This window comes from Gorilla gorilla, chromosome 5, assembly GCF_029281585.2.
Source record: "Gorilla gorilla gorilla isolate KB3781 chromosome 5, NHGRI_mGorGor1-v2.1_pri, whole genome shotgun sequence".
Classification (NCBI taxonomy): domain Eukaryota; kingdom Metazoa; phylum Chordata; class Mammalia; order Primates; family Hominidae; genus Gorilla; species Gorilla gorilla.
In genome coordinates, this window is record NC_073229.2 from 45,971,176 (window position 1) to 45,985,574 (window position 14,399).

Genomic DNA, 14,399 nt, shown 5'->3' on the forward strand with positions numbered 1-14,399 from the left:
ATCTCAGACAAAGAAAGACTGTTTAATCTTCAGGATAAGGGGCGGGACCTCCACCTACTCCACGGGGGCTTCAGGCCAGTGAATGTGTAGGGGCGGGGGTCACGCCTGCGCAGACGTTCCCTCCCCGCCTACTCCAAGGCACAGACCTGAAATCTTCTGGGAACCTGGCGGGTCGCGACAAGGGGCCAAGACTCACCTTCGGGGCACCGGCAAGCTACGGAACAGGTGGCGGGGCTGCAGCACCCCAATGACCGATCAACCGCAAAGGCCGGAAATGCGTCAGCCGTTCTGAGCCCACTGGCTGAAGCCAGGCAACTCTTTCCTTTCTAGGAATTCCAGAGGTGGCTGCATCTTGGTGACTCCCTTATTGCAAACCCCGGGGCCAAAAATCCCAGTCCCACTGGGTGCGAGGCGGACAAATCCGGCGAGGCATTTCTATGGGGAGCGGCCCCCAGCATTTAGGAGTTAGATGGTCATCGAGACGCAAAACATTAGAGCCGGAAGGTGTTAGGAAGATATAAACGTAGAGAGCGAGTAACAGGAGGCAATTCCACGGCCAAACAGGTTTATTTACAGGAAAAGCCTGCGAAGAGTTCCAGTTAGGAATCTGGCTGAGATCCTGATCGCTTACAAACTGAGGCTTTTATAATAAAGTTTCTGTTGGGGAGGGGTTGGGGAAGTGCTGGCTAGTTGGAACTGTTTGGACACTTTCCAACTGGGGACAGATGTGGTTAGGGCCGTTAGGCTCTGTTGCGGTTAGAGCTGTTATGCTCTGTTGAAGCTATGGACGGGGTTGACATTTGCTTTGTTTCTTGAGAACACAGTCATCAAGGTTGTAAAATGGCATCACTATTGTTAGTCCTCACAGAAGGGACTTCATACTTTTTCTGTCTCTAATACTTACCTATTCTTCCCCGAGTCTGTCCACTTCCTCTGGTCTCTTTGACATCACAAAGGAGAGATGGTAATGGTGGGGACGAGAATACAGAGTTGTTTTTGTTGTGGTTTTGTTATTTTGTGTTTTACACTCAAACCTCTGTCTTCTGGAATCCCAAAGTCTAGAAGAAGAGCGTGTAAACAAGTAACTACGTAAAACAGACGTGCATGTGAAATGAAGTAAAATAAAATAAGTGCTTGTAAATCGATGAGAATAGCCTCTGGAACATGCTAAGTACGTATGTAGGAAATAAATGTATGTATTAGATTGAATTCGTGGCGTGGAAGAGAGAGGAAAACTAATGGGACAAAACAAGACTCAGCAGGAATCTGCCAGTGTACACTGGAAAAGGAGCAAAGGAAATAAATTTCTGGGAGAGGGAATCAAATGTACAAAAGCAGAACTGGGGTGAAATCCTTTGGTACATCCAAAGAACTGGGCTGATCAGCATGACTCGAGAGTGGTATATGTGGCAGGGGCACCAGCTCTTACTTTTTTTGGATCCCTAACCAAGGAATTTGAGCAATCTGATCAAATTTACATCTAGAAATGTTATCTTGGCAGCCATGTGGGGATGGACTGTAAGGAAATAAGACTACAGGCAGGGAGACCAGCTAGGAGACTACTACAAGAATCCAGGGTAGAGAGAGTGAGGGCCTGAATCAAGGCAGTAGCAATAGAAATAGAGAAGACAGATAATACATGTTAAGAGGTTGAATTGATTTTTTACAACTCATTCATTAATTATATAGATTCCCATTAAATGCGATCTTTGTGCCAAGGGCTTGCTGGATATAATAATAATGAAGGACACAAGGTCCTCATCCTCATGGGGTTTATAATGTAACAAGGAATACAGACAGAGAAAGACCCAGCTTATACAATTCAAGAGACCCTATTTGAGAAAAGGAATACAAAATTACAAGTACAAACATAGGTATGAAAATGGAGACTTAAGTCAGGTGTAATAGCTCACGCCTGTAATCCCAACACTTTGAGAGGCCAAGATGGGAGGATCTCTTGAGTCCAGGAGTTCAAGACAAGCCTGGGCGACATAGTGAGACTCTGTCTCTGCAAAAAATAAAAAATATTAGCCAGGCACAGTGACTCATGCTATTAGTCTCAGCTACTGGAGAGGCTGAGCAGGGAGAATCACCAGCTGCAGTAGCCATGATCGTGCCACTGCACTCTAGCTTGAGTGACAGACTGAGACCCTGTCTCCAAAATTAAATAAATAAAGAAAGAAAGAAGGAAAAAGAAAAAAAACAAAAATGGAGATTTAGAATGGAAAATAGGCCAGGCGTGGTGGTTCACGCCTGTAATCCTAGCACATTGGGAGGCTGAGGCAGGCAGATTGCATGAGCTCAGGAGTTCAAGACCAGCCTGGGCAATGTGGCGAAACCCCATCTCTACCCAAAATACAAAAATTAGCCAGGCATTGTGGCACATGCCTGTGGGTCTGAGGTGGGAGGATTGCTTGAGCCTGGAAGGTGGGGTTTTCAGTGAGCTGAGATTGTGCCACTGCACTCCAGCGTGGATGACAGAGTGAGATCCCATCTCAAAAAATAAATAAATAAATATAGAATGGAAAATACATTCTTTACATCACATTACAATTTTTTTTGTAATTGTAATGATAATTACAATTACAAAACGAGACAGAACGGGGTCTCGTTCTGTCAACCAAGCTGGGGTGGAGTGGTGTGATCACTGCAACCTTAAACTCCTGTGCTCAAGCAATCCTCTTGCTTCTGCCTCCCAAAATGCTGGTATTAAAGGTGTGAGCTGCTGCCACTACACCCAGCTATACTACAAATTTTAAAGTCTCCCAAATATCACAAACAAAAATCAGAAAAATAACAAAATATTTTTATTATTTAACTGCCTGACTCTTCTATAGTAACTCTCCCCTAATTTGTTGGCTTTATGTTCTTGGACTGCTTCTTTGTATGTTAATTTCATAATTTAAATTTTTCTAGAAAGAATAAAAAGTTAATGTAGCCATTCCTCTAGCATGGTTGATCAAAAGCTTTTTAAAATTGTTGACATTTGAGTAAACTTCTATCAAGTTTCTTTCAATTATGAGCTACAAGATTTCAGGACATTCAAATTTTTTTATGTGGGGACTAATCTGAGAATCTCTGTGTTGATGACACGTTAACTAGTTGGTCTTAGATGTCCTCATTGTCAATGGCATATTATGATGTCTTTGTCAATATCAGTATTTTATGTAAAATGTGCAAGAAATTTAAATCTCTTTTCAATGTGTTCAGTGATTCACTTTTCTTCACTAGAGAATTAATCCAAGAGCATATTTTTTTACTGTATTCAAAGTTTAGCTTTTTTTCTTAATGAGTTGCTGATTTCATGTAATTTGACATTGTTTCTTTTGTTATAATTTGCTTCCTGATGTCAGAATAATTTCCATTGATTTTATTATCTTTATTTCTTTTGTTTCTCACATTCCATTAATTTTTTTTGGCAGGGGAGTGGGGAAGGAGTCATGCTCTATTTCCCAGGATGGAGTGCAGTGGCTCGATCTCAGCTCACTGCAACCTCTGCCTCCCAGGTTCAAGCGATTCTCATACCTCGAGTATCTGGGATTACAGGCATGTGCCACCACGCCTGGCTAATTTTGTATTTTTAGTAGAGATGGGGTTTCGCCGTGTTGGCCAGGCTGGTCTCAAACTCCTGACCTCAGGTGATCTGCCCACCTCAGCCTTCCAATGTGCTGGGATTACAAGCATGAGCCACCACGCCCAGCCTCCATTAATTTTTAAATTTAAATTTGCTCTCAGTTCTTTAATAAATTATTTAATTTTGTAATTTAGCATTTATTGCTTAAATCATGCCAAAATATCTTTTCAAATTGTAGTTAAAATGACTTATTTCTAAGATAGTATCCCCTTACCAGATGCTAAAATTCTCTATTGTTATTTCAGTGCCACTCAACAAGAGAAAAATAAGAGATGGGGAGTCAGAAATGGAAACAAACAGTGGTTTAAACACCTGTTGCTAAAATATCCATTTTTTCCCCTCAAATTTTGCAGGCATATGAACCATGTAAACACATTGCTAGGTATCATTCCAGGCCAGGGCATTTGAAGAAACTGCAAGTGTAGAATCCATTTTTTCCCCTCAAATTTTACAAGCATATGAACCATGTAAACACATTGCTAGGTATCATTCCAGGCCAGGGCATTTGAAGAAACATGCAAATGTAGAATCACTTACACTTTATAGACTTAATCATAAACCCACTTCTGAATAAGTTAAGTGCTGCAGTGGAAATAGATAGGAATCTGATGACTGTTACAGTAATTACAATACCCATCTTTAATTTATCACAGCCTAATTGGAAATAATATTGTATCACTTCACATTTTAGTCTTAGTTGCATATTTAACAATTTACATTTCACATATAGACAGAAACTTATGACACTATTATTCCTTTGCTCTTGCCCATTGATATGGTTTTGCTGTGTCCCCACCCAAATGTCATCTTGAGTTGTTCCCATAATCCCCACATGTGGTGGGAGGGGCCCAGTGGGAAATAATTGAATCATGGGGGCGGTTTTCTCCTTGTTATTCTCATGATACTAAGGTCTCATGAGATCTGAGATTTTATAAGGGGTTTCCTCCTTCACTCTGTTCTCTTCTTCTCTCCTGCTGCCATGTGAAGAAGAACATGTTGCTTCTCCTTCTGCCATGATTGTAAGTTTCCTGAGGTCTCCCCAGCCATGCTGAACTGTGAGTCAATTAAACCTCCTCTCTTTATAAATTACCCAGTCTTGGGTATTTCTTTATAGCAGCATGACAACAGACTAATACACCCATCTTTTGTAGTATTCTTATATATTTTACTTCTCTGTACATTATAACTGCCAGCTTAAAATGATATTATTTTTGCTTTAAATGATCACTTGTTTTTTAAGGAAATTAACTAAAAAGCAAGGCTTTTATATTCACATACATATTCACCATTCTGATGCTCTTAATTCCTTCTTGTAGCTCTGAGTTTCCAGCTGTCACTTCCCTTCAGCCTGAAGTTTTTTGTTTTTCTTTAGGGTTTGGTTTTGGTTTTGGTTTGGTTGGTTGGCTTGCAGTGCAGGTGCAAGTCTGCTGGAGAAGTATTTTTCAGCTTTCATTTAATAGAAAATGTCTTTATTTCACTCTTATTTTTGAAGGACATTTCCACTGGATTTAAAATTCTGGGTTAGGAGTGACAAGAGAAAGATGGCAGAATAGGAAGTATTAGCCCTGTTCCCCTGCAGAAACGCTGATTAACAATTATATATGGATCAATATATCCTTATGAGAATTCCAGAATCAAGTTAGAAAGTTGCAGTACCCCAGGTGAGCTCAAAGCCAAAACAGCTACATTGAAATTTCACTTTACACAATGTCTTAGTCTATTCAGGCTGCTGTAACAAAATACCTTAAACTGAGTAATTTATAAACAATAGAAATTCGTTGCTCACAGTCCTGAAGGCTGAGAAGTCCAAGGTCAAGGCAATAGCAGATTTGGCATAGAGTGAAAGCTTCTCTCTGCTTTATAGATATGGTGCCTTCTATGTGTCCTCTTCTGGTGGATGGGGCAAACAGCCTCCCTCTAGCCTTTTCTTATAGGGCACTAACCCCATTCATGAGGGCAGAACTCTCATTACCTAATCACTCCCAAGTCCTCACCTTTTAATGCCATCACCTTAGGGGCTAGGTTTAAACATAAGAATTTTGGGGGAACACAAACTTCAGACCATAGGACTCATGTCAGCCCTTCCCCCAAGTGGGCACAGCTCAGAGCTAGGAGAGAATGTCTTGGCTTATGACTGCTTCCTTGGGAGAAAGAAAAAATTGGAGCATGCATCCTCTGTTCTGGCTCTTTGGAGGGTGGCCCAAGGGACTGGCTTCTATCTTACCTCATTGGAGAGCTGATGGAACTGTCATGGTTTGGATGCCTGGGGGCTGCTAAAAACAAACAAAAGTTGGGGTAGCTTACAACCTGCATAAACAACCCTGAGAAATGGCTTGGGCAAAAGAATGGTCAGGGCTTTGCGTAAGATGTGTAGGAACACAAAAGGCCCTAGAAGGAATGTTCTTCTAATTTTTTTTTAGAATTTAGGTAGAAAACATATTTATAATGACTTTGAAATAGTACAGTTGTTTTTGAGGACCACAGATGCATTGGAAGAAGGCAATGGAATTGGGTGATTATGAATGTAAGGCAAAGTGAAAAATTCAGAGACATCCCTGACACCATATAAAGAGTCTCCTTCAGCCAGAAGGGCCGCAAAGGCTGAGGATCAGGCCTGGGGCTCAACTGAATGTGTGGCAGAGCTCGAGAAAAGATGTCACATCCAGCAGGCCTGCTAAGCTAATGCCAGAGAGCTAATTGGAAAGGAATGGAACTCTGCGATTTAGGATAGGGATATCTAGGCCAAAGCACCAAAAAGTCTCGACTCCTCAGATTCTCCTGAACCCTGTGAATCTTCAAAAGTATCCCATTCCTCCCTAGTGTTCTCTACTTGCTTGAAGATGATGTGCCTGCTCAGGACACACCCCACCATCACACCTGGACACTACGTTAGTTCCTAGGGTTACATCACAGCAAAATCTGGCTAGATAAGTACTGGGTCTGCAAAGGGAGTAAAAACACTATCTACCAAAGTTGCAGTAGGACCTAGCCAACATGTAGTGTCAGAACCTAGGAACACACGTATAGAATTGGATCCTAAGAGAGCTGGATCAACAGGAATCATATATAAAGTTGGATAAGAAAGAGTGTATCAAGATAGAGGCACTCTACTATGATTTAATATTCTGGCAAGGGCCCTGGGAGATGTTGCTTATATACAGATGGCTATTGTTTGATCCATAGTACTTTTTTAAAAATCAAGGGTAAGTAATACGGCTGAGGGCAACTATCATAATAAAACATCTCAAGTCCTTCTGCAGTTTTTGGACTACAGCTAGTTCTCAGAACTGGCTGTGTCCCGAAGAGGAAAGACCATGTAGCACTAAACCAAATAGCATATGGAACATTTCTCCAAGTCTTCTACAGAGAGACTGCAGTCAGGACACTTATTTAGTTAGATATATATTGGAGAAACGGGGAATATCCAAAGCTTTTTAGGATGAACCTTTTACACAGTGTGAGTTGACATTGATACCTAGGTACCCAGAGTGTCATTGTGGCCCCCTGTTAGGATGTGGTCACATAGGGGCCAGATAAGAAATAAAGTTCTGGCCCAGATAAGGCTCATAGTGGGTCCACAGACACTCTCTGCCTGCATTGATCATTTCTCTCATTTCTGAATATAAAACTGGAATGAACATATTTGAGTTGGAGTAACCCCATATTGATCATTTGGGCTAGGGTTTATTATAGAATTATTGTACTGGAAAAAGCCAAGTGGTAGTTTCTGTAACTGCTACCCATTCCCCAAACAAATGAGTACTCAGAAAAAAATTTTTTGCATCCCAGTGGGAGTGGAAAGGTTAATATCAATCTTAAAGATGAAAAGAATGAAGGGTGGTAGACATGATCATCCCCCACCTTTTCTCACCAGCCCCCTACAAAGCCAGGCAGACTCTAAAGAATGACAGTTAACTATTGCAAACTCAACCAACTAGTAGCCCCAGTTGCAGCTACAATGCTATATGCTGCATATTTTTTTTTTTTTTGTTTGTTTCTTTTTTTTTTTTTTGAGACAGAGTCTCACTCTGTCGCCCAGGCTGGAGTGCAGTCGCGGGATCTCGGCTCACTGCAAGCTCTGCCTCCCGGGTTCACGCCATTCTCCTGCTGGGATTACAGGCGCCCACCACCATGCCCGGCTAATATTTTGTATTTCGTTTAGTAGAAACGGGGTTTCACCGTGTTAGCCAGGATAGTCTTGATCTCCTGACCTCATGATCCGCCCGCCTCGGCCTCCCAAAGTGTTGGGATTACAGGTGTGAGCCACCGTGCCTGGCTTATATGCAGTATATTTTCTGTAACAGATTAATATGACCTCAGGTATATAATGTGTAGTCATTGATTTGGTAAATGCATTCTTTTCCATCCCTCTTAGAAAGGAGGAACAAAAGCATGAAAAGATGGACAAAGATTTCCATTTCTGGTTGTTTCCCAGGGGCTATGTTATCTCTCCTGCCCCTTATCATATTATAGTCAGAAGGGATCTGGACTAAAGATACAATTCTAAAGGTGTTATATTGGTTCACTCTACTGATAATGTATTATTCAGACCACATGAGCAAAATGTGATATGTTGGAGGCCTTGATAAGATACATTTTCTACAGAAGCAGGGAAATATATTCAATGAAGATGTAAATGGAAAGGTAGGGCTGTCACATGGGTTTTTTGGCCTCCTTTTTCTAAGACATCAGCAGACAAGAAAAGGAGGCACTACCTTGGCAGGAGTTGATGTTCCAATATATCTTCAATGATATATTCAATGAAGAATTATTATAGTTCCATCAGATCCACCAAGATATCAGATTGGATGGGTCCAGCAACAGTGCATCATAAGATGTGTGTGGTATGTTCAGCACTGGACATGTGCAGGACTAGAGGACAAATAAGCTTTCTGAGTAGGTGGCCCACATGTTCCTGTCATCCATCTCAACCACACTAGCACCTATCTTTGAGCTCATCCCTGTGACTATCTGAGTGTGTGATAGTTGTGATTGGTGGAGGTTCCTTATGACTAATTGACAAAGGAGGAAAAATACTGAGTTTGGATTATTTGGATTAAGTATCATGGTATGTTACTGAAGGCTGAAAATGGATGGTGGCTATCTTAGAATTCCTCTCAGATGTGATCCTGGCATTAGTAGTCAAGGGAATTCCACCCAGTGGGCAGAGTTTTGAATGGTACACCTAGTTAGGTGCACTTAGTTATCTTTGTGGCTACAGGTAAAAATATATATAGTACATTTAGGGTAATGATGAATGTCTTGTCTGGTTTTTAGGGAACTAGAAGAAAAAAATTGGGCCAGACATGGTGGCTCACGCCTGTAATCCCAGCATTTTGGGATGCCAAGGCAGGTGGATCACTTGAGGTCAGGAACTCCAGATCAGTCTGGTCAACATGGCAAAACCCGTTCTCTACTAAAACTACAAAAAAAAAAAAAAAAGAAAAAATTAGCCGGCATGGTGGCATGTACCTGTAGTCCCAGCTACACAGGGGGCTGAGGCAAAAGAATTGCTTGAACCTAGGAGGCAGAGGTTGCAGTGAGCTGAGAGTTGAACCATTGCACTCCAACCCGGGCAACGCAGTGAAACTGTGTCTCAAAAAAAAAAAGAAAAGAAAAAAAAAAGAAAAAGAAAAGAAAAATGATTGGAAGATTGAAAACAAAGAGGTCTGGGAAAGAGTCATGTGGATGGACCTATAAGAGTGGGAAGAAAGTCCAAAGATCTCTGTTGTACACATTAAAACTCATTATAGAATATTCACCATGGAAAAGGCAATGAACAAATAAGCAGACAGAATGACCTTGCTGGTTTATATTAACCAGCCTCCATCATTAGCTACCCCAGTGCTGGCAGGGTGGACTCATGGACAAGGTAAACATAGCAGCAGAGATGGAGGCTATCTATGCCTAACAGCATGGTCCCTCCCCGCTCAGTGGTGCCTGGCTACAACTGAATGTCCAACTTACTTGCAACAAAAATTAATATTGAGTATTGATATGATACAACATCATGAGGGGACCAATCCCATCAGTGGCAAGTGATTCATCTTGACTAGAATTAACACATATTCTAGGTGTGGGTTTGCCTTTTCTGGTCATAGGACTCAGCTAGTACTATTATCCAAGAACATACAGAATCATTGATCCACTGACATAGGATCTGGCATAACTTTACATGGGTTCAAAGGAGGTGTAGCAGTGAGCACATGACCACGGGATCCACTGGTTCTATCACACACTTAGCCACCAGGAACATGCTGGCCAGATAGAGCAATGGAACAACCTTTGAAAGCATAGCTAAAGTGCCAATTTACATATGATACCCTGAAACAATGGGGTGTCATCCTCCAGAGCAAAGTATAAACACCCTAAGACAATAATTATTATGTAGTGTTTGTTTCCTAGTATGGAAGTATGCGTGCCTGGGAACAAAGGAGTAGAGGTAGAAGTAGCTCTGAATTCCCTCACTCCTAGAGACCCACATAGGGAAAGATGTGCTTTCTATGTACCCTCTTGATTCTAGGCTCCGTGAGTTCAAAAGTCTTTATTCCTAGAAGAACACTTTCACCATGACAAACAGGGAGTCCCTGTAAATGGAAAGGTAGGGCTGCCACACAGATTTTTTTGCCTCCTTTTTCTGACATCAGCACACAAGAAGAGGAGTCACCACCCTGGCAGGAGTTGATGGTTCCAATATCAAGAGAAGGTAAGGCTGCTGTTACACAGTGGGGACAGGGAAAAATGAAGTTTGTCACTCAAGTTATCCATTAGGTGTTCTCTTGCTTCTTGCTTCTCCTCAGTACAATCTTTTTTTTTTTTTTTTTTTAAACTGAGTCTCACTCTCTGTCTCCCAGGCTGGAGTGCAGTGTGCAATGGCGTGATCTCAGCTCACTACACCCTCTGCCTCCCAGGTTCAAGCAATTCTCATGTCTCAGCCTCCTGAGTAGCTGGGATTACAGGCACCCACTACCACACCCGCTAATTTTTGTAGTTTTAGTAGAGACGGGGTTTCACCATGTTGTCCAGGCTAGTCTTGAACTCCTGACCTCAAGTGATCCACCCATCTCCGCCTCTCAAAGTGCTGGGATTACAGGTGTGAGCCACGGCACTCAGCCTCCTCGGTACAGTCTTTATTATTAAATGGACAAGTGCAGCAGCCACAGTTGAGAGGAACATAGTTACCAGAGTGTTTTGGTCACCTACAAGGTAAACTACCTAAATGATCAAAGATGATAGTAAAGGATGAGGGGAATCTAGAATGGATAGTAGAGGAGAGAGACAGTAAATATTCTTTATGACTTTAAGATATGCTACAACACTAGGAACTGTAAATCTTTCTACTAATCTATTCTTATAAATTTCCTCAGAAAGAAAGAATAATTCTGGAATAGTTATTTCCATTTCTTACTATACCAAACAAACAGGAGAGTAGGTAGCTGATGTCTCTTAATTGAGCCTGTCTCTGGGAATTTTCCTTGGTCAAAAAGTTGCCTCACAGAAGGTTACCTTCCTTCCACCTTATACCCCTTACATCAAGGCAAGGCAATTCTTAAGGACTGTCCCATCCCTTGAGCTCCTGAGAGGATCAGCTGGAGCCTCTCTTGTAACTGCACCACAGTTCAACTACTCTGCCTAGCCCTATTTCTTTAACTTCTCGTGAGTGTTATTCCTGAAAGCACAGCTCGGTAAAATTCTTGCTTAAAAATCCCAGAGTAACCTTATCTCTGATACTCTCTCTTGTTCACTCCACCTCAGCCAATCTGGCTCCCTTGCTGTTTCCTCTACCGGGAACACTCTTCCTTAGATATGCACAGGGCTAACTCCTTCATCTCCTTCAGATCTTGGCCAGAATGTCACTAGACTTACACTATCTTATTTATATTGCAGTTAGCCCCCTCTCATGCCAGGACTTCTGATCTCTCTACCCTGATTTTCTTCTTTTTCTTCCTCTCCTTCCCCTTTTTAAAAATCACAGTGCTTATCAACTTCCATTCCAGTTTATGTATTTATTTATTCTGCTTAATTCTTTTGTTTGTTTTTGTTTATGTTTTTTTTTTTTTTTGGCTCAGTCTCCCCTGGAACATTAGCTCTATGAGAACAGGGGTCTTTACCTTTTATTGCCCTTGTTATATCCTGAGCATCTAAAGCTATGTCTGGCCTAGACTAGTCAATTAACATTTTTGTTTATGTACAAGAGCTCCTACAGGGTAAGTACTTTGAAGCTGCTGGGCCAATGTGTGTATCATTTTCAGGTTTACCATATATTTCAACTTTACTATATATTTCAAAATTGCTTTTTTAGATGAGTGTACCAATTTATAGTCCCAGCAACTGTGTATGACAGTCTCAAAGTTTTCACATTCTTATCAGCAAATGTTATTACTCAGGTGTTGGTATAAAATGATTTAAAATTTGCCTTTATTTAATTGCTAATGATTAACTGTATATGCTTATGTTTATTGGTCATTGGAGATTCCTCTCTGGGAATTGCCTGTGCATATTTTTTGCCATTTTTTTTCTGTATGATTGTTGGCTTTTTTCTCTCTTATTCATTTGTAGATGTTCATTATATATTCAGTGGACTGATCCTTTGTTGACTATACGTGTTGCAAATATCTTCTCCCAACCTTTTAATTTAATTGTCTTTTCCATTAGTTTCTAGTATCTTTTGATATAGTTTTAATTTTTAATGAGGTCAAATTTATTTATTGTTTTCCTTATAGTTTGTATGTTTGTGCAGTTTAAAAGAAATCTTGCTTTACTTGAGCTCATAAAAAATGATTCTATAGAAGCAAACTTGTGAATAGAAAAAAGAGCAATTATTCTAAATTTTCTTTTAAAAGTCTGAAAGTTAGCTGACTGGAATTGATTTTTTGTGCAACATATAAAGTAGAAACCCAATTTTATTTTATTTTTCCATTTAGATATCCAAATATTACAGTACTATTTGTCAAGTAGCTCCTTTATTCCTCACTGATTTGTAATGCAATTTCTGCCATATATCAAGCATCCACACATACATGTTTGTTGCTCAGTCCTCAGTTCTGTTTCATTGGTCTATTTGTCTGTAGTTGTGCCAATACTATATTGTCTTAGCTGCTATAATTTTATAATAAATTATATAGGGCAAGTTTCTGCAGCTCCTTCATTTGTTTTAAAAATGTCTTGGATTCGTCACTCTGTCATTATTCCATATACATTTATAATCAACTAGTCAAGTTCCACTGAGCACAATTGGAATCTTGATTTGCTTTGTACTGAATTTGTGTATCAATTTAGGAAGGAATGATATCTTTATGATATTGAGTTCTCATATATATAGACATATATATAGGTATATATATGTCTCATATATAGGTATATATAGATGTCTCATATATAGGTATATATAGATGTCTCATATATATAGGTATATATAGATGTCTCATATATATAGGTATATATAGATGTCTCATATATATAGGTATATATAGATGTCTCATATATATAGGTATATATAGATGTCTCATATATATAGGTATATATAGATGTCTCATATATATAGGTATATATAGATGTCTCATATATAGGTATATATAGATGTCTCATATATATAGGTATATATAGATGTCTCATATATATAGGTATATATAGATGTCTCATATATATAGGTATATATAGATGTCTCATATATATAGGTATATATAGATGTCTCATATATATAGGTATATATAGATGTCTCATATATAGGTATATATAGATGTCTCATATATATAGGTATATATAGATGTCTCATATATATAGGTATATATAGATGTCTCATATATATAGGTATATATAGATGTCTCATATATATAGGTATATATAGATGTCTCATATATATAGGTATATATAGATGTCTCATATATATAGGTATATATAGATGTCTCATATATATAGGTATATATAGATGTCTCATATATAGGTATATATAGATGTCTCATATATATAGGTATATATAGATGTCTCATATATAGGTATATAGATGTCTCATATATAGGTATATATAGATGTCTCATATAGGTATATATATATGTCTCATACATGTAGGTATATATATATGTCTCATACATGTAGGTATATATATGTCTCATACATGTAGGTATATATATGTCTCATACATGTAGGTGTGTATATATGTCTCATACATGTAGGTGTGTATATATGTCTCATACATGTAGGTGTGTATATATGTCTCATACATGTAGGTGTGTATATATGTCTCATACATAGAGGTGTGTATATTGTCTCATACATAGAGGTGTGTATATATGTCTCATACATAGAGGTGTGTATATATGTCTCATATATAGAGGTATATATTTCAACTACTTTTCCCTAATGAATAAAGTTACTAATGTTTCCATTCAGGTATCTTTTGTAATTATTTGCTTCTGTGATAGATGTCTTTTAAAAATTCTATTTTTATAATTTTGATGGAGAATGTGATTGTGAACATGAATTTTAAAAAGTCCAGCCAACTTGATAACTCTCTTATTAATCATCATAATTTGAGTGTTAGATTATCTTGGATTTTTTATGTAAACCACGCAGCATGCTCCTTAAAATTTATGTATTTAGAATTCATATTCTAATTAGGCAATGCAATCAACTCTAAAATTAAAAGTACATTTAAAACATGCACCCTAACACTTTCCTTCTCACTCTTGTCCCCATTTTCACTCAGTTTCTGACCGTTCACCTCTCGTAGGTAACCACCATTATTAATTTTCCGATTTTTCCAGGG

General features: G+C 39.2%; 1 protein-coding gene across 10 annotated transcripts in view; it reads right to left on the minus strand.

The window, feature by feature from the left end:
• ZSCAN31 (zinc finger and SCAN domain containing 31) overlaps window positions 1-14,399 on the minus strand; it is a 33,050-nt gene that overhangs the window by 11,149 nt on the left and 7,502 nt on the right. For 4 of the 10 annotated variants that reach the window (XM_063707434.1, XM_063707432.1, XM_063707433.1 and 1 more), the window contains one exon: window positions 197-1,058. The exons of 4 other annotated variants lie outside the window; for them this stretch is intronic. The gene's annotated coding sequence lies outside the window, so the exon portion shown is untranslated. The remainder of the gene's footprint in view (window positions 1-196; window positions 1,059-14,399) is intronic. 2 more of the 10 variants (XM_055390551.2, XM_055390555.2) reach the window with 1 other exon arrangement.